The sequence below is a fragment of the Leptinotarsa decemlineata genome, unplaced genomic scaffold, assembly GCF_025532065.1.
Source record: "Leptinotarsa decemlineata unplaced genomic scaffold, Ldec_3_MD MMD2_tig00026330_RagTag_RagTag, whole genome shotgun sequence".
Classification (NCBI taxonomy): domain Eukaryota; kingdom Metazoa; phylum Arthropoda; class Insecta; order Coleoptera; family Chrysomelidae; genus Leptinotarsa; species Leptinotarsa decemlineata.
Genome location: NW_027412690.1, coordinates 5,789,151 through 5,816,689, shown reverse-complemented (window position 1 = coordinate 5,816,689; position 27,539 = coordinate 5,789,151). Strand labels below are relative to the sequence as shown.

General features: G+C 35.8%; 1 protein-coding gene across 1 annotated transcript in view; it reads right to left on the bottom strand.

The window, feature by feature from the left end:
* LOC111517305 (uncharacterized) overlaps positions 1 to 27,539 on the bottom strand; it is a 633,122-nt gene that overhangs the window by 155,915 nt on the left and 449,668 nt on the right.

The following is a 27,539-nucleotide window of genomic DNA, read 5'->3' as shown; positions in this document are numbered from 1 at the left end:
GCATCGATTGCTGTAGTCACTAGTCTCGTCTTTTGGGTATTTTTTCAAGGACAAAACACAAGCTCTACAGAAAAACGTTCTCAGGAAATTTATTCCATATGGGGGGAACGTTCTATCAGGAAGATGAAGAGCCATACACAGAAATGATCCGACAACTCATAGCATCAAAGTTTGGCCAGCAAACCCTTCTGCCACATATAGTCAAAGACCTCAGAAATATCAACCGCAACAACTCTTGATTCTTCATGTTCCTCGATATAGGTGACATGCGATAGAAGATCGCCTGTTGATCTTTGTTTCAGAAAGCCATATTGATGATCGCTCAAGATTCAGAAGCATTTCAAAGTGGTATATGTACTAAATTAGACATGCAGGACGTCAAAATTGGCCAGCTCACAATCCTGATATGAGTTTTCTACATTTCTGTTCAGTAGGTTGTTTGAAGGCTTCGTAAATATGTAAGTGACTTGAGGAATCGGAAAATTGACAACGGCGATATCAAAAGAAAGGTATTTTTGAACTTGTCGGACAATCGATGACAAATCGGTTGCAGTCGTCTATTTGATTTATCAGGAGGTGAGCATTTTTCCCAATTACTTCAATATCGGAGTTGTTAATTCTTGATTATATATCGATTTTTAAAACACGATTGAAAGCCTATTTCATAAAAAAAACTGCTATACCATCAATGATTTTTTTTTCAATTCAATAATTCTTCACTTTAGCCGGACAGCTATTATTGAACAATTTACCTTTTCATATGTATGTTAGACTATAAATGTTTTGAATTTCTTTTGTAATATATTTATTGTTTTACACTCCATGTGTATGTTTGACTGTAAATGTTTTCTAATTTATATTGTATTATTTTTTATTTGTATTGTATCATTTTTTAATTTATATCGTATTATGTTTATTGTGTTTTACACCCTATAGACGTCTTTCTTGTTACTGTGTACTATTTTGTGAAAGGAATTTTATACTTTTCAACAAGAGAACATAATAAATATTATTATTATTGGTTTTTATTCCATGTTGTTCATGGATAGTTTTTAGAACGAGTTGAAGTGACTTGTTTTCTAGAAAATTAAGTTGGATATGAAAAATCCATAATAGAACAAAAAGTTCTATTTTTAGTTGCCACAAAAGTTGCTACAAAAGACGATGGAGTGACGTTTCTTTTTCCCAATACTGTGGCTGTGGTTCCTATCGAAACGGCCGGAACTTGATTATTCAACTATAGTAGAAGCTAAATAACTTTTCATTATTTCAAATAACTCTATTGAATTTCAAAGATTCAAGGATATTCACGAAATTTCATAAATACTATTTTTTGAAACGTCAAAGTCCTGTATCTCAGAAACGAAGCAACATTGGACAAATGTTCAGAGAAACACTCATATTCTAATGGATGTACAACAGATAGTTGAATTCATCTGGAGCAAAACGTCTTGTCATTAACGATCTGATTAGAGGTATCTTCACGACAAAAATAACGCTGGTCATGCTACGCTCATTATCTAGATCAACTTTTTAATTTATCCACTCGGAGTCCATTTCACAGCCAATTTAACACAATTATTGATTTTTCACGGTGGTATGAATCCCCTCATAATAACCATGCTATGACACATGAATTATGTCAATGCCAACCACGTTATTCAAGAAAGTTGATATATTTCAGTTTAGTGTCTCACATAAAATGCCCACTTCATTATTGTATGATATGAATATGAATGTATTCTGAACATAGAAATCTAACATCTAGGATCAATGTCAGTTCAGAAACATAAACATATTACGTTTCGCTTTACCTATTATTCTAAAATTTAGCATGTATAAACTGTTGGTTTAAAGTATTGGCGAAGGTACGGGTTTGAGTTATTTAGAATTGATGTAATGCAATGGGTAGAGATAGATAAAAAACGTACCATTGTACTTGGAAACAGTGCATTCTAATTTCATTCATAATGAGAATACTGGGTAATGATAAGTACATTTGAAGCTAAAATTGTAACAAACCTTGAAGAAATAAGTTTCTTATCTAAACCGTTTTGATTAGCTTCCGGGTTTTGCCATGGTCTTCTTTGGTGGTAATATCAAATCTCAACTACAACCGCGGCAGATTACAATCAAATAACACCACGATAAAACCCGGAAGCCAATCAAAACAGTAACAAACCAGTTGAAAAAGAAGTATCAAAATATTCATATTTGATGTTAATTTGTCAATATTTTTTACTGAAAGTGTTCTATAAAAATAATATACAAACTATATTTACTTTGATCAAAGAATTGAAACTTTCACGATAGAAGACAACTGTGTGACAGCCTGCCGTTCCGTCTACTACTGCGGTAGATATTATCAAAGTAATGTGTGATGGTTGCAGTACCAGAATTGTTTTTCCGTTGTTCCCAACGCAGTACCAAGGATGCTGGTGTTTGACACTGGTTTTATATTATTACCATCAGATTATTTCCATCAGAACAATAACAATTTCACTAGTTCGGACTTCCATTGTCTACTATATAAAACACAAACGCGGACTGCGATTCCAAGAATTGCATTTATCGGATACCCTGTGAGTGCGGAAAATCCTATATTGGTGAAACTAAGAGGCCATTGAATGTTCGCATTGCCGAGCATAAGAAACACACAGCGAGGGGAAACCAGCAAATCAGGAATAGCAGACCATGTTTGGACCCATCAACACAACAACGAGTGGTCCCAAGCTGAGATCTTGCACAGAGAGGAACATTGGTTTAGGAGAAAATTCAGGGAAGCCGCATACATGTTGTCCAACAACGTATTCAGCCAAGCCAGCGTAGACATACCCAACATATGGAAATCCATCATCAAGCGAAAAATGGCTAACTCCCGCCAAAACGGTCATCTCCCACGGAACCAGTGAAGCGGAAAATGAAAAGTGGGGATAAGTGAAAGTACTTGAACGACCTATAAATAGTCATCTCTCGGAGGAATCAGTCCAGTCATCACCCGAAGACGATTGTAGATACTAACAATCGAAACGTCGTGAACTAACGTGACTTGGAATCTCTCCACTTTTTATTTTTTTATTTTCTTTTTTCATTTCTTCATTTTTATTTATTCAATTGTTCTATTTTTACTTGTATTTTATTTCACTATTATGTCATTTCAGGTTTATTTGGTTAATATAATTGTTATTTTCAGCTATTCATTTTCAATTCTTCTGTTTTAGTAGTTTCAGGGATTTCAAATCATTTTATATAGTAGACAATGGAAGTCCTTCAAACAGAACAATAACACTTACAAATAATATTAATTCCTTGACGTTATAGTGTGTACGATATTTTTTTGTTAGTCCATGTTTAGCTAACACAAACAAACTGGATGGTTAGTCCACTCGAGAGCCAGCCACGTGTAGTTGTCCGTGTGAAAAACATGGTGTGGTCAAATCCAAGTCACAAATGGACATTGTTCGACCTCAGAAGTTATTGATAGTGGCACAGCCGTGGTGGATTCAAATCACGGAGCGCTCCAACCTTCAATTGTAAGTTATGCGGTGGCATGAATGGCAAATCCAATTAATACAAGGACTCTATTGGATAATTCACAGCTTCTGTGGCATCGTAAACTGTATTATATGTTTCTTAAATTGAACGCTCAATAAAAAAATCTAGCTTTTCATAATATCATCGTTTCTATTGATATGTCATTGAATTGCATTCAATTATGAATGGATTAAATTATCCTTCTCATATCCACCCTGTATCAAACTTGACTAGCAGTACCCCTGGCGAATACATTAAAATAATGGAAAATTGGATATGCATGAAATTAATTTCGAGACACTTGTCAGATAAGTTAATGAATATAAAACAGGAGATAACTTTATTACAGAATCTCATTAATGAAGAATTGCCCTTAGTCATTTTCTATAATAAGATACCTGAAGTGATGCCCTGACTCCCTGTGTTCGAAAAACTATGGACGCTCGAATACCGCACTGTGATTACAGGTTCGAAAAGCACTCGTGGTGGGCTGGAGAAATGTACAGAGTGGCACAATAATTGATTTATATTGACTTTGGAATTTTACGTTTCATTCAAGTTGATGTTAACATAACTAATCCTCGTCTATTGATTATTTTCGAAGTATTTCAATTATAACATTTAAAATTATGAAAATGGAACATCATACTGAATTCAACAATTTGACAGCGGGTTATTTGTCTACTTATCAATATTCCCATGCAACTCAAAAAAGGGTTTTTGCTCTCCACTTCTCCATATTTATACAAAATATGTGAGAATCTTTCAAAGGAAAGTAGAAAGTAATTTATTGCCAAATAAAATACTTTCTATGCAAAGATATGACTTCCACTGACACAAACTGGAAGAAAAACTACAATCATCACCCGAAGACGCTTGTGGATACTAACAATCGAAACGCCGCGCCGTAAAGTAACTCAGTTTGGTTTATTTCATGTTTTTTAATTCTTTGCTTATTTTACTTTCATTATTTTTGTTTTTCTCTTCCTTATTCTGTAGTCATTTTCATTTTGTTCATTTTATTCGTTTCATTGCATTTTCATTTAAGGTTTAGTGCTCAATACAATTGTTATTTCAGCTGTTCATTATAATTTTATTTATTCTTTCATAAAGTTCAAATCATAGTAGAATAATATCAGACAATGGAAGTCCGAACTAACGAAATAAACGATGAAACAAATAAACTACCCTCATATGAACAACGAATCCAGTTTGTGAATAGTTTATTGTGAAATTAATTGCCTCCTTCCTTTCTTCAAAAAATTTTTACATTTTTTGTATAGAGATGAAGAAGCATGAAGCCAAAATCTTTGTTTCCAAAAATTGATCTCTCCTAAAATTATACCTCTCTCAATTTAATAGAAGGGAGCTTCTGTCTGTCACGCATTCATTTCAATTTTATCACGCAAATATTCAACAACATGTATGACAAACAGAAAAATGGTTGTAATCTGCAATGTATCGGCATCAGACTCAAAGACGGTAAAACTCGGGGTGCCACAGAGCTCTGCTCTAGGGCCAATACAAAGATCTCCCTCAACATATAAAGGTAGGCTACGTCATAATGTTTGCTGGTGATACCACGATAACTATAGCAGGCAATAATGCTGAGAAACTAATCAGCAAATCTGAACACATTACTGATCAGTTCAGTACCTGGTTCCAAAGAAATAAGGTTATTCTAAATACTTGAAAATCGATCAGTGTTAACTTCCATTTCAGAAGAAATATTCCATTTGGTAGACGCTCCAGCAATAATATTCAAATTTCTGAAGAAATAAAATGTTTAGGGACCTTCCTAGACGCCAATCAAATTTGGGATAGGCAGGTGGACTATTTATGTGCTAAGCTAAAAGAGCATATTATGACATACAACAGCTGAAATCCTGTTTGGATAAAACTGGCTTACTCAACATATATTATGTCATGGCCTACCCTCATATAAGTTTCAATACTATGGCTTGGGGCAGGGCAAGGGATTTTTCCAGAGTCTTTATAGCACAGAAACGCATCATAAGGCTAATATTTAATATGGATTTCCGGGAGAGCTGTCGGCCCGTTTTTATAGACAAAAAAAGATAGACAGCTCCCTCCATCTTCATTCTCGAATGTATTTTATTTGTTAGGCAAAACCATGAATTATATGATAATATTGCTTCTGAACACAGTCATAATACAAGAAATGGTGATCTTCTAAAAATCCCAAAGCATTTCATGACAAGCTATGAAAAATCACCTCAGTATAATGCCATTACGTGCTTCAATAAGCTGCCAAATGTAGTTAAAAAAATCACAAGTGACAAAGTGTTTCATGATTGTGTTGAAACTATGCTTTTGGAAAGATGTTATTACAGTTACCCAGTTTTTTTAATTGACAATCTCACAAACAGGCAAATTCACAGTTGACGTAATTTTATTAAGATTGAATTATGGGAATGATGTAGAATGTTCACATTCGTGGGCACATATGATCGATTGATAAATATTTTTTTTCCACCGAAGTATGTGCTGGTCAGGCCCTATCCCCCGAATCCCCGATACATTCGGGAGGGCGCGCCAGCATTGTCAACCAACGACCAAAAATGGTTAATAAGCATTATTATTATTATAGTTTTATTTCCAACAGAAATTTAAAGCTAGATATTATCTTTTGAGTAATTCTCGCTGTATGATATTTATCTATGAGACATCTGTTCTTTCAATAATTCCCTATCTCGATTTTTCAAAAAACAATAATTTAACAGAAAGATATTTCAAATAACCTCGACAAAATGAAGAATATGCTGGAATCAGTAAGTCAGAAAAAAATATTGCTATTGCCTTTTACAAATCTACTACACGGTACATTTCTGACTATACTCGGTATGTTTGTCATGTGTTGACACAAAATCCACACATCGAACAAGCCAGGAAATAACCAAATATTTTACAAAAACACAAACACATCTCGCAAACTGTTTTCCCTAGTTCTGTTATCGTTTCGTATCTTTATTCAAACACCTAGAAGAAAAGTATCACCAATACTTTTATGTGTAAAGTTTGATATTCAAACAAACTACCGACAATAAAAGGAGCGCGTATGAGCGTTGAAAGCGGTGTTAGGTTAGAAATCCAAACAGCGATAATCCATTAACAAACAATTCGGCAACCCTTCAGAAACCTTTCAAGAGATCCGACGAGTCGGCTGTGAAACCTTATGGGACAAATAAAGGATACACCGTGTTTTCTCGGTGTTGCGTTTTATTTTCATTACGTGTCAATACATAATTTAGTAGAGACGCAGGTTTTCCAAGTAATAGCACTTCGGGTGTTTTCCGTCATGGTACAAAGCTTTGCACTAGAATCATACAAATATCATACAAAGTGAGTCATCGGAATGCCAAGGAAAGTCCTTTTCGCGAAACCACAAAATTTATTTGTGACTTTGAAAGTTTTGACCTTAAAATCATGCAAAACAGACAGTTAACTCTAGGTGGAGTGTCATCTCACATTTGAAGAGTTCAAGAGAAAAAAATATGAGGTTCAAGACGATTCACTTTGAGAAAACGTAAATTTAATTTTTCAAAACTCATAGTGAATTGCACAATAAAACTACAATATTTTTGCTCACATTATGTTGCAATGCACATATAACTTAACTTGTGAAACCATAAAAAACAAAAAAGATTTTGAATATATTAATTCGAAATACCACAATAATAAGTATTTGAGTTCAAAAAATATTTGAAAATATAAATGAGTCCTAAAAATGTAGAATAAACTACTCTCATGTTGTAATTCAGACCTTTTTCTAATAGAATAGAATAGAATAGAAAAAGGTCTCAATTACAATATCAAACCCAACATAAATTCAGAAGTTTTGGTAAACTACTCTATACATAAAACTAAAGAAATGTTTTACCAGTTGCCTGAATAATGATTATGCATCAATTTTCAAACATAACCAATAGGGCTATCCAAAAATAAGAATAGGTTATACAAAATGAGCCAAAACAGTGAGTCATGGCCGCCAAATTACTTGGATACTCATCTTTTTTTCTTCCTTTCGCTGGTACCTTCATTCTTCTTCCCCAAAGCAACTAAACTTTAAACAGCAATAACTTTGTATCCTCATTTTTTTGCTTACAACGAATACGCTATAAGAATCTAAGTGTTATAATATACAAAAATTATTTGAAATGAAATACGAGCAACAAAAATTTTTGATTGTTGCTTGTAATTTATTTTATTGTAATTTCAGTTTTCTTTGCTTAATATAATTGTTATTTTTTAGCAAATCTTTTTAATTTTCATAAATTTTTTCAGGGATTTCAAATGAATTTATATCATATTAGACCACGAAACATTTTCAACCACCTTCAAACAAATTCATCTCTCTTTATTGAAAGCTCATATGAAGTTTTTGAAGTTGCAAATAGCAAAAACCTACTTTGATAGAATTCTGATTTCATCCACAAGAGATGAACTTTAATCAATACCCTTTGCTCAAAAATATGTAAGGGAATTGGGAAATATGGAAGGAAAAATGCAATAGTTGGAGTCATGGAAGTAATATACAAGCATAAACCCCCTTCAAAAGAAAACATTTTAGTGAAATTTGCTGGATTATCGTTGAACTTCCTGAAAGATTGATATTTCCAATAAGAAATAACAAAAAATGGCAGGAGTTCGCCATTAGTTCTGAGACTTCAAAACTATTCTCGACAAAATCCAGAAATTTCATGAAAATATGGTTGCAAATTATGGGCGTTTCTGCACAAAGTTACTTTTTAATTATGTAAATACTCCAGAGACTAAGTTAGAGTCGGCAAGAAGTTAATTTGGACCACATTTTCTACTTTGAAGCTGAAATAACATCAGAATTAACCAATTTGCAATTCGCAGACTCAAGTTTGTTTTCTCTGGATGGAGTCCAGAATGTTTTGCTAATGATTTCAGGAAATAATTCTCGTTTTTGTGTAGTGTTGCTGCTTCTGAAATCTGTGAAACTTTTACCTGTAATAACAATTTCATATTTTTCTTGTCGTGTGATGAATATTCCGTATTTATATACATTTTTCACATTTCTGTCGATAGTCATTATTTTTCTGGGAAAAACTATTCTCCATTCCATGTTAATATACAATTTCACAGAAAATTAGAACAATTTTCGATCGTCCCATTACTCACATGTCCTCCACTTACTAATTTCAAACAAATGCCACTGAATTTTTTCAATTTTTTCTAGTTATAACTACGACATATCTATATATATATATATATATATATATATATATATATATAGATATATATATATATATATATATATATATATATATATATATATATATATATATATATATATATATATATATATATATATATATATATATATATATATATATATATATATATATATATATATATATATATATATATATATAGATATATATATATATATATATATATATATATATATATATATATATATATATATATATATATATATATATATAGATATGATGATGGGCTTTTGGCCCATCATCAGTATGGCCAAAACACGTGTCTATGGTTTGCCACTTTCATGAGTGCTATGTCCGATATTAACTTCTGTTTCTATATCAAGACACTCAATAACTTTCATATTTGTATATATATATATATATATATATATATATATATATATATATATATATATATGTGTGCAATGGGGACTATGGAGAGGATGTGCAGCTCGTAGATGGAAGCATCCTACACCATCTGGATGCCGGAGAGACGTATACTTACCTCGGGGTGGAACAACGCCACTCACAAGAGGTAACTGCGGTGAAAAACTCTCTCTGTGGCAAGTATCAGCACAAACTTCGTCAGATCTAGTCATCGGAACTGTCAAGAAAGAACAAAGTTGCTGCAACAAATATGCTTGCCGTTCCAATCTTACTCTACTCGTTTGGAGTAGTGAAGTGGACTTGGAAGGAGCTGTATCAACTCGAAGTAAAGACCCGAAAAATGATGCATCTCTATAGGAGTTTGCATTCCAAATCGTCCGTTCCACGGTTGTACTTCCCCCGACAACAGGGAGGCCGTGGACTTTTGAGTTTGGAGTGTCTACATGACATAATGGTACTGGATACAGCCTGTAAAGTCGTCAGGAGTTCGGATCCCCTTCTCTGCATGGTCCGTGACCATGAGAGAGCAGGAATTGGAGCATTCCTCTTTAGGGCAGCTGCCCAAGCAGCTGATGAACTCGGTATAGTTTTCGACTCTGAACGAGGTGACTACAACTCTGTCAACGAGTTGGGACCCGTTTAGCAAAAAGCTCAGATGAAAGCCGCAGAGATCACCTTACTTCTGCGGAAACACAACGATAAGCCAATGCATGGAGTCTTCTTCAATAACATTGGAGACCTTGGCTTATCAAAGCGCCTGACGTTCGCTTTTCTCAGGTCGAGTGGGCTGAAGTCGGAAACTGAGGGGTTCATCATGGCTTGCCAGGATGGTGTCTTCAACACCTTAGTCTACCGCAGTCGCGTGATGGGTATAGAGGTTCCTGACACAAGGTGAAGGGCCTGCCGTGAGGCGCCCGAGACCAAATTGCACTTGCTATCAGCATGTCCAGCATATGCGGTCTCGGCCTATATCCATCGACATAACGCGGCCCTAAGGCACTCTTACGGTATTGACGAGACACCAGACCAAAACGATATTTGTCGTGGAGTTTTCAGCTCCTGGCGAGACGAATATCGTCAGAAAAGAGAAGAAAAAAACGGATAAAATATCGAGATTTTCTCTTCGAATTCCGCAGACTCTATCCAGATCACTCTGTCAAGATGGTAGTTCTGATTGTTGGAGTCCTTGGTGGAATGATGTCTTCTCTACTCTCGAATCTAAAAATCATACCGGCTTGCAGAAATCTTATCCGCACAGATGCAGAAGGCTGTCATTCTTGGCTCACTGCCTTTGCTCAGGGCACATGATTCTCGGACTCAATGATCACTTACCCCACGGTGTGAGGAGTGGTCATTGGTTGATTATGCTGGCGCGCCCTCCCGAATGTATCGGGGCTTCGGGGGATAGGGCCTGACCAACGCACACTACGGTAGAAAAATAATAATAATAATAATAATGTTTATTCAGATTCAAATCGCAAAAAAGAAATAACTAAAGTAATACATACAGTTGAACAAACATCGTAGAAACCACAGAAGCATCGATGTTGCTTGTTTGTGTGGAAAAAGAGATCCAAATAAAATAATATTGAAGTATGAGAATGAATTATGGAGAAGGGATTTGCATATGGAAATAAACTACTCAATATATAAAATTAAAAACACACAAGATAATATAAAATCACAAATATAACTATGAATATAAAGAAGTTGTCAGTTTTGACATATAATATCATTTAAACATAAAATTGAATTGACAATTAAGTATAAAATCACAATTATAAAATACACTTACTACTTATACTTCATAGAAACATGTTGAAATCGATATGGATGTTTCTAAACTGGATGTGATATAAATATTAACAAAACGATAGTGCTCATATATACACATGTAACATACATATATTACGGAATTGTAACTGGACTGCTATATTGTCCAGTTACTGAAATAGACGTAGAAGTTCAAGTCTCTGACTTTGAAGAATATGCTGTTTCAACTCTTTTTTGAAGCGATTGATATTAAAGATGCTAATAGTATGATACTAATCAGATAATGATATACAATTTGGAAAAAATATATTCAAGAATATGTTTGTGTAAAATATATTCAAGAATATGTTTGTGTTCAAAATAAAAACAGGCAAACTTCAAATTTTGTCAACAATTATATTATTACCAATTTTTGAACTTGAAAAATCATTGAAACGATCTTGGTTTGAATTTTCGAAAGTTGGGGCTATTTTATGACTATTAAAAAAAACAACAATTATGTGATCGTTTCTTGTTAGTGGGTAGGCATCAAATGAACATCAAATGTAAGTACTGAAATGAAAATATGTTTAAAAATATATAGTAGTTGACTTTTAGATTTGTTGATTACGAGTAGGCGATAGATATATAGTTATAGGGCTTCCAACAGAGGCGTTCCAAACTTTGACAATTGATAATGGCCATCTTGTTTGAACTTCATCTATCAAATTAGTTGTCATTTATTTAGTCTGATATCGCCTTCCACAACACAAGCAAATAATAAAATTGTTTCATCAAAATGGGTGTTCCGTTTGCGCAACGTACCGCGCCATAATCGTTCTACCGAGAGGACCATTCGCAATGTGATGGATAAATTTGAGTCCACTGGTTCAGTAAACGATCAACCAACACACGTACATCGATGAAATGCAAGATCTGCGAAAAAATCGCCGCTGCATCCTTACAGAATTCAACTGGCCCATGGACTGAAGGTAAACAACCATAGACAGTGGTATGTTCGCTGAATGGTCTGTGGGGTAGTTGGTACCTGACCCTAATTTTCATCGCTTAATGAAAGACCCATCCTAATGAAACGGGTGGTTGAATTTGAAAATTCGAATTCAATAACTATTTTTCACGAAGCGAGACAAAAAATGTCTAAACATGTCTCGAACTCAAATTTCAATATTTTCATACAGCTATAAAATTTCTGCTTTCAGAGTAAATATGGGAATATTTGAAATCCCAGACGAGAACTGAAATAGGTATAGCTAGCTCATTGTTCCGAGAATTTCCAATTCTTCGGTTCACAAAGTTCAATTTAAAATCCCTAATCGACAAAAACTATCGGAATCCGCATCCGAAAATTCAAATAAATTCTAATACTATTTAGGCGAGCCCAAGTAGTATCTCGAGACGACCAAAAAAGGACGCCTCTTGTTTTTCTATGACGAAAATATTTAATCTCTTTGTATGGAGCTCGATATTCCGCCTTCGAAATTCTGCGCCAGCGTGCGAAGTCGGCTATAAAAGGCAAGCCGGAATAAGAAATAAACATCTGATATCCACTTTTTCTCCCAGTTTGGTTGACTTTTAGATTTGTTGATTCATAGTAGGCGATATGGAAAGAATCGAATATTTATCATTCTTTTTTCGTACACGGATGATTCATTGCCTGAATTCAACTTCAATAATATTGATTATCTTGGCTGTTTACATATATGTTATATTAGAAAAATCAATGCACCCTTTGTCCAAGGATTGCACCATAATAAACAAACATTGCATCAGCCACTACGCAGTTACCCAGGAAATGACTCAGCATATTCAGCACATTTCCAAGGTTTTTCTAGAACATTCGAAGAAACGCATATCTACATCAGCAGTTCCTGACCCTATAAATATGGGAAAACAAGAGGACGCCTCATTCTTGAACCACTTCGCGACTATCCAAGTTCGTCGATTTCTTGAATCATTATTTGTAACATTTGATCAGATTCTTGAATCATTTCGCGACTATCCAAGTTCGTCGATTTCTTGAATCATATTTTGTAACATTTTATACTTTATTGTAAATATCATATTCAATAAAGTTTGTTTTTAAAAATATAAATTCAGTGTGAACCACATAACAAATTGGCGCAGTCGGTAGGATTGAAATATGAAGAGACGCAAATAGACGCGAATGATTACAATAAGAATAATAAGCGATACAAACGAGGACTTTTAAATGGAATAGGTTCCGTATGGAAAGCAATAACCGGCAACCTTGACGCCAGTGACGGCGAATATTTTAATGAATGTATTAACAAGATTTATAAAGATGAACACCAAATTGAAAATTTATTAAAAAACCAAATTTCAGTCACAACCTCTGTAATTAAAGAATTTAATACTACAATACGACAATTACAGGTTGATGAACAAGCATTTAATGAAGATATAGTTCAAATTGAAGCATGGATATATACGCTATCCGACAGAGTATCTTTAATAAACGCAAGGTTGAAAGCCATCCAAATTTGCGAACAACTTTTAGAAAGTTATGTATTTCTAGAAGACTATTTAAATGATATGCTGAACGCAATTACTTTTGCCAGACTTCATATCATTCACACATCAATTATAAAGCCAAACGATTTAGTTTCGTCCCTTCAGGAAATTGCTCAAACAATACAAAGAAACAATTTACCTTTACCAACAAGACTTTCTTCAATATCAAAATATCTTGACATAATTGAATTACAAGCTTTTCAAGCAGATTCAAGACTTGTCTTTATTTTAAAAATACCACTAGTAGAACCTGAATTATATACTGTCTATAGATTGTACCCCATTCCAATTTTGGACAATCGAACAGGGTTACATCACATTTTACCCACAAACAAGAAATTTATAGCAAAAGATGATGATTCAATGCTGTATGCTGCATTTGAAAATCTAAATTTATGTAAAAACTTAAACTATAATATTGATATATGTCAAAATGTAATTTCGTACCCAATTGATAGTAACGCAATGTGCGAAGCTCAAATTTTGAGACCACTTTCAGAACTCCCTAGAATGTGTTCAATTTCACTTTTATTTGCAAAAGATTACAATGTCTATGAAATACAAAGTAATACTTGGCTAATCGCATTATCAGACCCGTTAGCTGTAACAATAAATTGCCAAAAACGTGAGGTTGAAACACGAATTATAAAAACTAACTCAATCTTGAAACTCCAAGATAATTGTAATGCTTTCATTGGAAACACAAGAGTGTATTCAAAAATACTTGCAAATGAACAGAATGTAACTTATAAAAGTCATCCAATTTTGATACCATATCAATGTTGCAAAGATGTACCAGAAAAAGAAAGTTTACCACATTTAAAACCTTTGAAATTGAGTAAATTGAATGTAGACAATCTCAATATTGCTCAACATAAATTAGATCAATATTCAGATCAGTTGGACCAAATTATAAATGAACCATTCGTAAACCGACATGTTTCATGGTTTACTATTTTCACAATTGTAATAATTGTAATAATAATAGTACTTTACATATTTTGTAAATGTAGAAAAAGACGTTCTATGCAAATTGGTATAATGACATCAAGCAATGATGATCAACCACCTGGACCCAGAAGAACTTTCGCTTCATTACGAAGATTACTCCCAGCTCCAGGAAGAAGACCCAGTATCCACCTAGAGGAACCCATTGAGGAAGAAATTGAGTTAAGCTCAAATAAAACATTTGCTTGACTGAAAGTTGCAGCACCGCATCAACTTTCTTTTCAAGGGGAAGTTGTTATATTAGAAAAATCAATGCACCCTTTGTCCAAGGATTGCACCATAATAAACAAACATTGCATCAGCCACTACGCAGTTACCCAGGAAATGACTCAGCATATTCAGCACATTTCCAAGGTTTTTCTAGAACATTCGAAGAAACGCATATCTACATCAGCAGTTCCTGACCCTATAAATATGGGAAAACAAGAGGACGCCTCATTCTTGAACCACTTCGCGACTATCCAAGTTCGTCGATTTCTTGAATCATTATTTGTAACATTTGATCAGATTCTTGAATCATTTCGCGACTATCCAAGTTCGTCGATTTCTTGAATCATATTTTGTAACATTTTATACTTTATTGTAAATATCATATTCAATAAAGTTTGTTTATAAAAATATAAATTCAGTGTGAACCACATAACATATATGACTTATTGGATTGAAGACCTATTTGTTTTGTAGAAACTTATATTGAATATAGAATAAAGAAAATATCTATAGAGATTTATAGAGGCATCCAGGGCGAGCGTCGTCATTCACATCTTCTCGACCTTCTGTGGAATGCTAATATCACTGGTAAAAAAATTACTGACTCAAAATTCAATCACCGTATTTTCACAATATGCCATTGTGAATGTGAAAGTGTTTTTGAGTACTTCATTCCATTTTTTTCACAAAATTTGATGATCCATTCTGATCTATTTTTTTCGACAGCAGAAAATCGCCGAATATGCAAAACTCTTTTACGCCTCTCACCAACAAACCAAACATGCTTAACAACTGAAGATGTGAACCCCCAAAGTTTGAACATTCACCTATTTTGGATCTTTTCAAAACCCCACTTATTTCAACATTTCTATTACATAAATTAATACGAAGAATCTTTTCGATTTTTTCGATAGAAGCACCGCAAAATGGATTTTTAATATGAAAATACATAGTGTTTGAATGAAATAAATGTGTGATTGAAGGTGGTTGACAATATTTCGCTGAAATACAATTACATTAAGCAAAAAAATGAAATTACAATGAAATAAAACAATCAAAAAATTGAAATATCATAACGCGAGATGACAATCAGAATTCATCAACAAGAATTGAAAATTAAATAAGTGCTTTCATCTATCCCCTCTTCTCTCACTCCGCTTCATCGGTTTTATCGGGAACTGACCGTTTGACGGGAGTTGTTCGTGTTCAGCTTGATTAAAGGTTTCCATATGTTGCGTATCTTTACGCTAGCTTATCTAAATGCATTGTTGGGCACCATATTTGCGGCTTCTTTGAATTTTCTCCTCAACCAGTGTTCCTCCTTGTGGATGATTTCAGATTGAGACCACTTGATGTTATGTTGGTGAGTCCAAACATGCTCTGCTATTACCGATTTGCTGGTTTCTCCTCTCTGTGTGTGTTTCTTGTACCCGGAAATGCGAATTTTCAATGGCCTCTTAGTTTCACCCTCCGCACTCGCAGGGTATCCGGTAAATGCAATTATTGGAATCGAAGTCCGCGTTTGGTGGCCGTGTTTTCGTGAGGCTGCTACGGATAGTGTTCCCATATCTGAAACAGGTTCTGATGTTATACTTGGACCCAATTCTTCTTATCCTTTCCGACAATCCTCTGATGTGGGGAAGTACAAGTACTGGTTGTGGTAGCTTCTTTTTCTTGTGAGGCTCTTACTGTCTTCCAGCCAAAATCTGTTTCATCATCACTTTGGAGTAACTATTCCATTGAAGGTCATTTTCGATTATGCCTAATTCCTTTTCGAGACCTTCCTTTGTATTACAGAGTTCGAAAGCACGGTCTACTAGAGTCTTGATCATTCCTCTCTCAGTCGATTGATGGTGGTTGAATTTCTTGTTTAGATACTGTACCGTGTGTGTGGGTTTTCGGTATACAGATGTTTTCCATTTAGTGTCGGTCCTCTTCACCAATACGTCTGAGAATGGCAATTCGTTGTGAATTTCTTTCTCCATTGTGAGAGTGATTGAAGGACTTACGTTGTTGATGTGCTCCAGGAAGGTGTTTAGTTCTGCTTTTCCATAGTTCCATACTATGAAGGTGTCGTCAACGTATTTCAACCAGACTCGGGGCTTCTAATGTGGTTCACCAATGGCCGTAGTTTCAAACCACTCTATATATATGTTGGCTAAAATCGGTGAAAGTAACTATCCCATTGGCAGTCCCTCATCTTGCGAAAAGGATTCGTCCTTCAGTTGGAAGTAGCGGTTTAGTACAGTTTTGTATCAGTAAGCTTCCTCTGTATGATTTGAAGTGCTTCGTCGACAGGAACGTTGGTGTAGAAGCTTTCCACGTCGAAACTGATCAGTCGATCCTGCTCTTTGACTTCGATTGCTCCTATTAGATCGACTGAATGCCTTGAGTTCTTCACAAAAGATGATGTTTTTCCTTGCAGTGGTTTTATCATAGGTAGTAAAACTCTGGACAAGTTCTGAGTAACTGAATTTCTGGAGCTAATAATCGGTCTGAGCGGAACATCCTTACAAGTGAGGGGGCTCACTGTGGTGCGGTGTTAGCGATGATCTTTTTCTGAAAAATAGACCTAGTGTTCTTTCAAAGTCTGGTATAACTTCCTTCCAATTGATGCAGTAGCGTCCCTTACAATTTTCATGTATTTTTCTTTCTGAAGCACCTCTTTGATCTTTTGTTTCTCTTCAAGATATTTCTGATTTTGAATTATTAATCCACTTTTTCTCCCAGTTTGGTTAACTTGCAAACGACATTTAAAAAAATGAAGTAGATGAAAAATGAATTGGAAATGTATTACCCAATAATTACTTGCAATACGAGTATATTATTAATGTTATACCTCCACCTCGAGATGTGGAGGGCCAACATAGGAAGACTGGAAACTAAAACAGTATATTTGAATGACGTTTAAAAATTCAGGAAATTTCGTCTCAGAGAAACTAAAACCAACCGATGCAATTTTTGTATAAGAACCAGAATAAAATCACTCACCGATGTATCACACTCAATCGGAATTGTCTCAGTTTTGAAATACTTTAAAATTGAAAACTTTTTTCTAATCTAACCGACTCCTAATCTTGGACACATTGAGAATACTATACATATAATATGCGAGGGAAATACTTGATAAAAAGGGCAACACCTACATATTGTGTTGATGTCGAGTTCATCTAAGCAGTACCCTTTCACGAACTGGGTGCAATGAACATATTTCAAAAATTTAGCATCTTTCTATGATCTAGATTCGTAGATTCAACCCATTTTGGAATAATACTCACATAATTGTCATCCAAACACTCTTTCTCCTCTTTCACAGCTCGTTCTACGAAAACGAAACCAAGAATCGGCAAGACTTATTGCTAGGCTATTGTTATGCAGACTTGTCTATAAACTGTACATTATAAGTACATTTTTGATCGGTCAGTCGTTTAATGGAACTCTTCAATATGGGAGAAATTTGACATACCCTACAACTTTTCTTCTTTTGTTAGGTTTTTGGACTTCAATTCTAGACGCGATAGTGAAGGAAACCGACAACAACTGAAAAACATCTGTATTCAGAACACCAACTCAGCCGAACTGACACATGAATCACAAATCCACCAAGTTTGCCAAGAGAGGAATAACGCAGTCTTTGTAAAATGAAAGAAGTTAGCAGGAACTGTGCTGTAACAGCACGGATATTCAACAGAATGGTTACTCCAGACAGCTGGGTCTTCCTGATAATACAGAACTGTCAGAGGAGATGAAAATCTTTGAGAATGAATACATCAACATAACCTGCTTCCAAATACAACATATGTAGCAGTCTCACAGAAAGCAAGCCATGAAGGGGGCAAAACAACCGTTTGAGGAGAAATCAGAAAATTGAAAACAGCAAAACATGTTTGAACATATCTAAACAATATTAAGTGGTTAGAATCAATTGAGAAGAATATCGTTTCGAAGAGGTTTTCAAAACAGCTGCATATACATATTGAACAACAACAGATTCTGTCAGCCTGGTGTGCAGATACGCAACGTTTGGAAACGTTGAATCCAGGGGGAAACGGCCTGAGCTGTATTGAAGTGAATCACTCAAAGAAGAGAGAGAAAAGCACGCACTGTGAATTATGTTTGTTCTAAACGTCGTGGAACAGCTTGGTATGGAAATATTTCTCTTGGTCTTTCATCACTTTACCTTCATTCATTGTCGTTTGTATATTCCTGTAAGATAATTTAACGCATATCATCAATTCATTTCTGTTTCAGGCCACGATAACTTGGCTTTTTGGAAACAGGCGTGTTTACATTTCGACATCAAATACGAATTGCTTTTTTCAAGGATAAAATAGCACCACAAAAAAACCTCAAGGAGCTCAAGAGCGGTGCCTCTGCGAAAGTAGCGATTCACATTGAATTTGAATCGCATTTGAAAAAACCTTCTCAGGAAGTTTATTTAACATTAACGCAGTTCTTCAAATGATAGAGTTGTTGAATAGTGAAATTCGAGGCGAGTTAAACCTCAAAACGATGAACAGCCACAGTTCGTCGCGTATTTCTGATATGAACCGCTCTAGGTGTAATCAAATGTGCCAAGTCACTTGAACACCTCCCGTGAAAGTATCTATAAAAGAGAGACGTATCCCCAATATTTTTTCTATGTACAGACCATCAAGGTAACAAGTGATGTTCTTGACTCCAATCAGGCAGATTGGTTTTTCTGCACGGAATCCAGCAGCTTCAGGGTATGCTTAGGGGCGGATCTCCATACATGGGAACGATAATCCAAAGAAGGTTCGATCTGAGCCTTATAAAGCATCAAAAGTTGCTGAGATGTGTACAGTTTCCTGGTTCAGAACAGTGTTTCAAGTTTTTGAGAAGCAGCCTTTGCAATTCCAGCGATATGATTGTGCCAAGACATATTATGCTCGTTGAAGCTCATTGAAGCAGAAAGCGGAATTGTTTGTACTGAAATTATCATGTCTGGGTCAGAGGCATTTACCTCTTTAGAGAAAACCGATGCCTGTGTCTTCGTGGCAATGCATTGAACCCGGTTACTTTCACCTTAATTCGGAATCAACTCTAGATCCTCATCAAGATATTCAACCTCCTGCTGCCGATAGAGATGTGCATCCACAACCGATGTCCTAGAGTCCAAATAGAATTGTAGGGACGTTTTCTACAACTGCTTAGTATAAAAACATGAAAATTCTTTATTGTCAAGCAGTCATCCAAATCGAACACTGTAATCGAACACTCGAAAATCGAGTAGTCGAATTCTCGAAATGTGTGTTGGCTAACCTGAACTTCCGGTTCGCCACCTGAGGAGAAATCCAGAGACAGGAGTTTTTTCTGGTGCGAACTGTGGCGTGAGTAACATCGAGTCTATTCACTGAGGGTCAGGCCCGCAAACCACGTGGCCCCCGTTCTGCAAACCACGTGGCCCCTCAAATTATTCTTGCTATTTTGTCATAGTGTTTTGTATTTGTGTTGTGTTAATAAATATTATCGTTGAACACGTGTAAACAATAATTTACCTATCACCGTCTCGACAGAATGATAACACAGTGCTGTCGTCAGCGAAGCAATTCATGAGATTCTTGTTTTTTTCCAATAAGTCGTTGATATATTGAAAGAGGTGAAGACAATATGGATCCCTGAGGAACACTTGCGTTAATGGTAAAATTATTCGAGAGATGTGCTTCAAAGGTCACTTGCAGGAAACGTTATTCCAGGCTTATCGGCTTATGGCTTATCGGATCAAAAATGATCCGATAAGCCATAACATCGAAGTTTGGCCAGCAAACCCTCATGCCTGGTCAAAGGCATTAGAAATATCAGTCGCAACAGCACTTGAATCTCCATATTTCTCGATTGCGTTATTCCAAATATAGGTGGCATACGAAAAAAGATCGCCTGTTGATCTTCATTTCACTCAAAATGTTAAAGCCTTCATAAATATTTTCGAATATCGTGGTTTATGGCTTTCTCTATGAATTTTTATGTTATTATTTTTTATATTTTTGACATCATTTTTAATGATTCAATTAACTTATTCATCCTGCCTTGAATTCAAAATTCATCAACAATTTTTCAGACAATGGAATTCCGAACCTCAAACATTCACCAGAAAACATTGTCAATCATATTCAAAAATACATAATCGAAAAACAGTTTTGATTAAAAGTTCACGTTTAGTTTCCAAAAATGGTACTGTCATTTTTATATCGTACTCTCTATACATTCCAAGATCTTCAATAACGTTTAATCACCCTACTTTCAATATGACCCATCTTTTTCGTAAAATCCTCACCATCCAAAAGCCAACGACTCGTTATATTTGACGATTCACCTTCATCTTGTCCCGAAGCTAACCACCGATAAAATGAAACGTGAACTCAAACTTATGTGTGGGAGTAAACTGGACGCAGTAAACTCGACGTCGATAAAACGTTATCGTGATATATTGTGTGAGTACTGATAAATTCCCAATCCTAATTGGATTTCTCAAACGACACACCATGAAGTGAAATTCGATGCGCCCGACAGAGCCGTCCTCAGGCAAAGGACGTTACCACTGAGGGATATTAAAAACAAGAATCATGGGGGTTGGAATAAACTTTTGAGGAGTTCTGTGTAGCTGTGCGCTCATTGTGAAATGTCAAAGTAACCTCTGTTGATCAACGCATGTAAACTTATTTAGTCCTCAGAGCAACAGATTGACTAGGACCTATAATAACTGCCATTGCGATAGTAACATGAAATATTATTTCATTCATAAAGATCGGGGTCGATCACCTGGTTCTTTGGTGTCGATATTTTCGCAGATGAAAAAAGCGTTTGAACTACTTCATGACTGTCAGACCTTTGAGCATCATTGCGGTCATATACAAGTTGGGCTAGACTAAACAAAAGAATATATTACATCCTGCCCTGATCATACGCTTGGGAAGGTTAAGAACGCTGACATGAGGTTTTTGTGGCTAGCGTTGCTGTCGCGGGGGCTTGGGATTTTTTTGGGCGAGACACAAAGAGTCGGTCACCGGAGCCCGTCGAGACGAGATCAGGGGTCTCATCCCTCAGCCTTCGAGGCTGAGGAAGGTGGCCTAAATAGAGAAGTAGTTTTCTCTAAGCGCGTAGTGCGAAATTTAAGGAAAATCGGTAGTGAAATCGTACACCGGTGATGTGTACAGGGAAGTTAAAAGTAAATGTGTAGGTGTTGAAGATACACCGGGTCAACCGAACCTATGGTTGACCATGAACCACCAAAGAGGCGTTATGCGAGTGTTTGTTGTTTTACTAACCAGTTGATATTGAGAGAGAGAGAATTCACATATTATATAACCTGACTTCACTTCCTATTTGCAAAGAGGTTATATATTGTTGGGTTCCCAGTGCTGATTGTTCAGCTAGAGTTCATATTACAATTACAGAAAAAAGCAAAAGTGAAACTGAAAGTATTTCTTACTGACTTGAAACTTTTGTAGTTACATTAATAGTTAATAGCGCAGTCAAATTGGCGGCATTTTCTTTGTTCTATTTTCTTTCATTTTTTAGAATTTCACATTTTTTTATAAAACTCAGAAGTTGTTTTTTTTGTTTGTCCAGGGAATTGTTATTTTACTCATTAAACTTTATATTTGAAACCTTGTGCTTTCATTTTCTCTTGGAGTGAGAAAAATAACATCCCTGTAGGGTAATATGAAGTTAAGAAAACAAAAACAAATTAGAGACTTTTTTGTCAATATCGAGAAGAGAATAGTAAGTGGAAAGCATTTTAACTGAAATTAAAATTCAGTTCTGGAACCACATAATGAGAGAGAATATAAGTAGGTACACCAAATTTCAACCAGACCAGATTTCAAAAAGATCGGCCTTCGTGTGATTGGCACAAACCCTACAGCCTGACATCCAAATTTTAATGTGGAGAAATCTGCATCTGGTGACAGCAGCTGCTTTCACGAGGATTTCTCGGTAAAGAAATCTAATTCCACCATTCAAACATTTTCAATTTTTGTACGTTATTACACTGTTGACAGAATAGGATCTACCGTAGTTATTACAGATCTCACTACCTTGACTTTTTCGTCGATTCCATAGAAACTACAAGATAACTTGTACACAAGATCGCTGAATTCAACCAAAAATTGTGAAGTATTCAATGATCAACAAAAATACCACTTATATAGTTCATTATAAAGTTTCTTGAGCTAAGCCGACCCTTTCCACTAACTCTCGCAGCAATATTGGAAACAACGAAACACTTTCAGAATGGAACGGTAGATATTTTATTGTCATAAAATGGTCTGATGATAGGACAATCCTGAATGTCTTCATTCAATAAATCAGAGAATAGTAGGATATACTTATTTTGTAGAGGAATAGGAATTTCGCATTTCGTATTGATGTTTGCCAGACGCAAGTTCGAAGCTGATATTATTCTCTTGAAATGGTCAATTTCCTAGCTCAAAAGGATATGTTGGAGATGAAGATAAAACCTCAGTTCTTGCTAGACTGAATAAGAAAAAGGCGGGACTCAATTGAAAAGAGAACGATTGAAGTCGAAAAAATATTTTTCCAGTTTTCAGAGCCCTTGTATGGAAATGGCTACCTGATAACTTTCAAATATGTCCATAGACTCTTCAAAACATTTCATTCTCGATAAAGAATAGAAGGAATTTTTGGAACACATCCATTCTCCATTGATTTTCACATAGACAGTAATACAATACAATTGAGGTTATGGAGTAAGATCCCAGAGAGATCAGACATAACTTATTTTCACACAGATGAAACCTTAGAGTCTCAGTAGCGTCTCGAGACGCTATTTCAAAAGAAAGTTCCAGAAATTATGTCTGCCATTACAAAAATTTTCGATTTCATCAGAATTCAAACTGTCAATTAGTTATGTGGGGTATGTTGGTAACGATGGTAGCCAGAAACGGGTTTTATAAAAAGTCAGATGTTGTGGTTACCCTTGATTTGTTCAAATACTTCCTAGAGAATAAATAATAAATGTTAGAACTCCGATTGATAACAATAACAATATTGTATGCTTGTTCACACTTTGTCACTATTTTCCATTGAGCTAAACGAACTCATTTTGCGGGAGGTTCAATCTTCTCGTAGTGTTGCGATCCCGTGCATGAAGATTGTTTACTCCAACGAGAGCATATGAAAAGCTACCTGTCAAATTACACGATCTCTATCTCCCCATTGAAACGTGACAATTTTCAATTTCAGTTATTAATCATAGAAAAAACCACAGACCTCTACGGACACCATCAAATCTCCGACTCCATTTGCGTTCGGGGTTATCAGTAAGCGGTTTATGCGCCCTGAAATCGCTGTGTTTTGGAATCTCTGACAAATTGGACTCGAAAACAATTTACCACCCACTTATCCTAGCATGAGTGCATGTTTCGAATGGATCGCCGGTCATTTCGACTGACAGCTGTCGGGGCATTGGTGATGGATTTCGTGTTTCGTGATTGCGCGAGCGGGAATTGTTTGCCGTGCTGTCACACGTGGTGCTTCATTCGTAATGAGATGCGGTTTCTGTTTATAAGGAAAAATATTTTTCCTTGGAAATACCTGCTCACATGAATTATGAGAAACATGCTTCATGCAGTCGTTTGTATGACATGTTTGTCTAGCGATATGAATCACTGGTCGCTTTTCATTATGATAACTAGACAAGAAGATAGTTAAAACAAAACAAACACATATAGAGTTTGAAATAGGTGAACATCGAAAAAAATAAACCACAGACACACCTACTCATAGTATTAACCATTGGGATATCTCAACTTATTTTGGTGAATTGTGTGTAAGAAAATAAAATTAGGAGAACTTATGATGATTTCAAGACAGATACATTGATACATACTAATTCGAAGACACTATTGTGATTGTCAATTAAAATGAACACGATCGAACTAATCACAGTCGATCACATAACTCACCAACTCTGAAGCCGATCATAGATGAACAAATTATTTACTCCACAGTTGTCTTTGAGGGTGTAGTGAAAGTTTTTTCAATGGATTCATTTCACGCTTGAAGTTCCAATTTTATCTATCAACTTCTCTTGCTGGTATTCCTTTTTTAAGTTTAAAACATAAGCACCCTACAGGAAAATCTTTAGGACGCTCCGAGAGCGGTGCCTGTGTGGAAGTAGCGATTCACGTTGGATTTGAATCGCTGGAGATTAAATTCATTTGGGAAAACGTTCCCAGAAAGACTTTTCCACATAAACGCAGTTCTCCGAATGAAAGAGTTCTTAAACAGTGAAGTTCAGGGTGTACTGAGTTGAACCCCAGAAACGATGAGCACCCACAATTCATCGCGTATTTCTGATATGTACGTTCTTGATGTACCGTGCCCCAAAATTTCCCTAACCTATGGTATTTAGCGATGTTAATATTTTCCTTTTTCCATGAAAGTCATCTTTAATATTGAATACTTATGTTATTTATTACCTCTCGTTATTTTTTCACATACTTTGAGAGTTTTCTGTTACCATTATTGTTTGAATCCACGGCTACTATCTGGTATTTGATATTTATCAATTTTTGTCTTTTAATACAATTCAGCGGCTTCTTGTTTATTCAGTTCAATTTCTATACATGTGTTTCCTCCATATTTTTCACTTCACGATCATCGTTGAACCATTTCTTCAATTTATCTATTTTCTCTTTATTTGTTTTTTTCTGTTTTTTCATTGATCAACCAAGTAGCTTTTTCTTCGACTTGGGAGCAACCATATCATTTTGTGTTCCTTTTTGGGCAGAAATTTTGTATTAGCAATATATGTCGACTCTATAGCAATATTCCATGGTATTGCTCCGTTGCACTATTTGATCAGTGAATTGTTCTGCTTTATTTCTATTATTTTTCTCTTTCCCGACTTCTCATCAAAGTCTTTCACTATTATTAGTGTATGGTTATGGATATTTTCAAAATTCCAAATGAACAAAGGAGCTTTCGAGTAATCTGGCCAGTTATTGATGAAAATACACGATAAATGTTGATAAACTTTTGATGTTTAATCAATCCATTTGAAATCGAAACAAAAACATGAAATATTCAAAGATATCGGTCAAATCTCCCAGCTTCATGATATTTTCCAAGTTATACTATGTTGAACAAGACAAGTGCTGCTGAGCCCACTAATTATTTTAGCAATCATGCATTTGTCTTATTTTCATAATCAAACTCCATCCATTCTATCATCAATGAATGCATATATTCCTTTTGGAATGAAACTTCCTTGGTTCAACAAAAAATGCCAGCAAGCTGTCGCCTCCAAAAATCTCGACTACCAGGAGAGGCGCAAAAATCCCAGTGCCAAATACCGAACCAGGTTTATTAATGCTCGCAACAGCTGCAAATAATAAATGAAAACAAACACCTCCACAATCAGAAAATTAGGGATAAATTGCTTGCCAATCCCAACGGGTTTAGGTCCTCCTGGTTGATAGCCACCACTAACACAAGCGGATGGTTCAATTGCAACAACAGCCATAGAAAAAGCAAATCTACTAGCTGAAGAATTTGCGTCCCACTCCACAGTCGACTTTCTGGGAAAGGCACCACCTACTACTCCTACAATAGAAATCACAATGCCAGAAATTACTTTTCGACAGCGTCTTATCAGGCGAATTTTCAAACAGCTCAATATCAAAAAGGCGTCTGGCCATGATGAAGTGCCCGTCATCGTACTTAAAAAGTGCGCAAATGAACTCGCACCAGTAATTTGCAGACTTTTTAACCTGTCTTACAAGAAAGGGGTTTTTCTCCTTTCTTGCTCGCGTTCAGCCCATTTCCAAAAAGGGCAAAGAAAACTCTTTCAAATAACTATAGACCAGTCGCTTTGCTTTCAGTGATATCAAAAATCACGAAGAAAGCCGTAAACCAGCATATCTTTATAGCTTCAACATCTTGAGCGATCATCAATATGGTTTTCGGAAACAAAGAGCAACAGGCGAGACCCATATTTGGAATAACGCAATCGAGAAACATGAAGAGTCATGAGCTGTTGCGCTTGATATTTCTATGGCCTTAGACCGTGTGTGTGCTGGGCAACTACGATGCTGTGGCTTGTCGGATCATTTTTTTTGGTATGGCTCTTCAGCTTCCTAAAAGAACGTTCCCTGCAAGTGGATGTCGATGGATACTTCTCGCTGGTGTTCCCCAGGGATTCATATTGTCTCCAAGCCTCTTTATTGTATATCAACGACTTATTGGAAAAAACCAAGAATCCAATATATTGCTTTGCTGACAGCACACTTATCTCGTCATTACCTTTGGATCCCAGGACATAAGCTGCGGAAGCACACCTTCACCGGCAGTGGGGTGAAAGTAATCAGCTTCAATTCAATGCCATCGGATTTCTCCGAGAAGATTATCCAAACCGGATATAATAATGTCAGGTCAGACAATTCCGCTTTCTGCTTCGACAAGTTTGTTGGGAGTTTAAATGGTCACCAATATGTCTTGGCACAGTGGTGTCGTTGGAATTGTAAAGGCTGCTCCTCAAAAGTGTGGACCACTGTTCCGAACCAGAAAACTGTACATACCTCAGCAACTTTTGATGCTTTATAAAGCTCAGATCAGACCTCATTTGGAGTATTGTTCTCATGCATGGCGCCCCGCCCCCAAAGATACCCTGAATCTGCTAGAGTCCATCCAGAAAAGAGCTATCCACCTGAATGGAGACGAGAACATCACTTGCAACCTTGACAGTCTGGAACATCAAAGAAAGGTTGGAGATTTGTCTCTCTTTCACGGGAAGTGTTCAAGTGACTTGGCACATTTGATTCCACCAAGAGCGGTACATATCCGAACTAT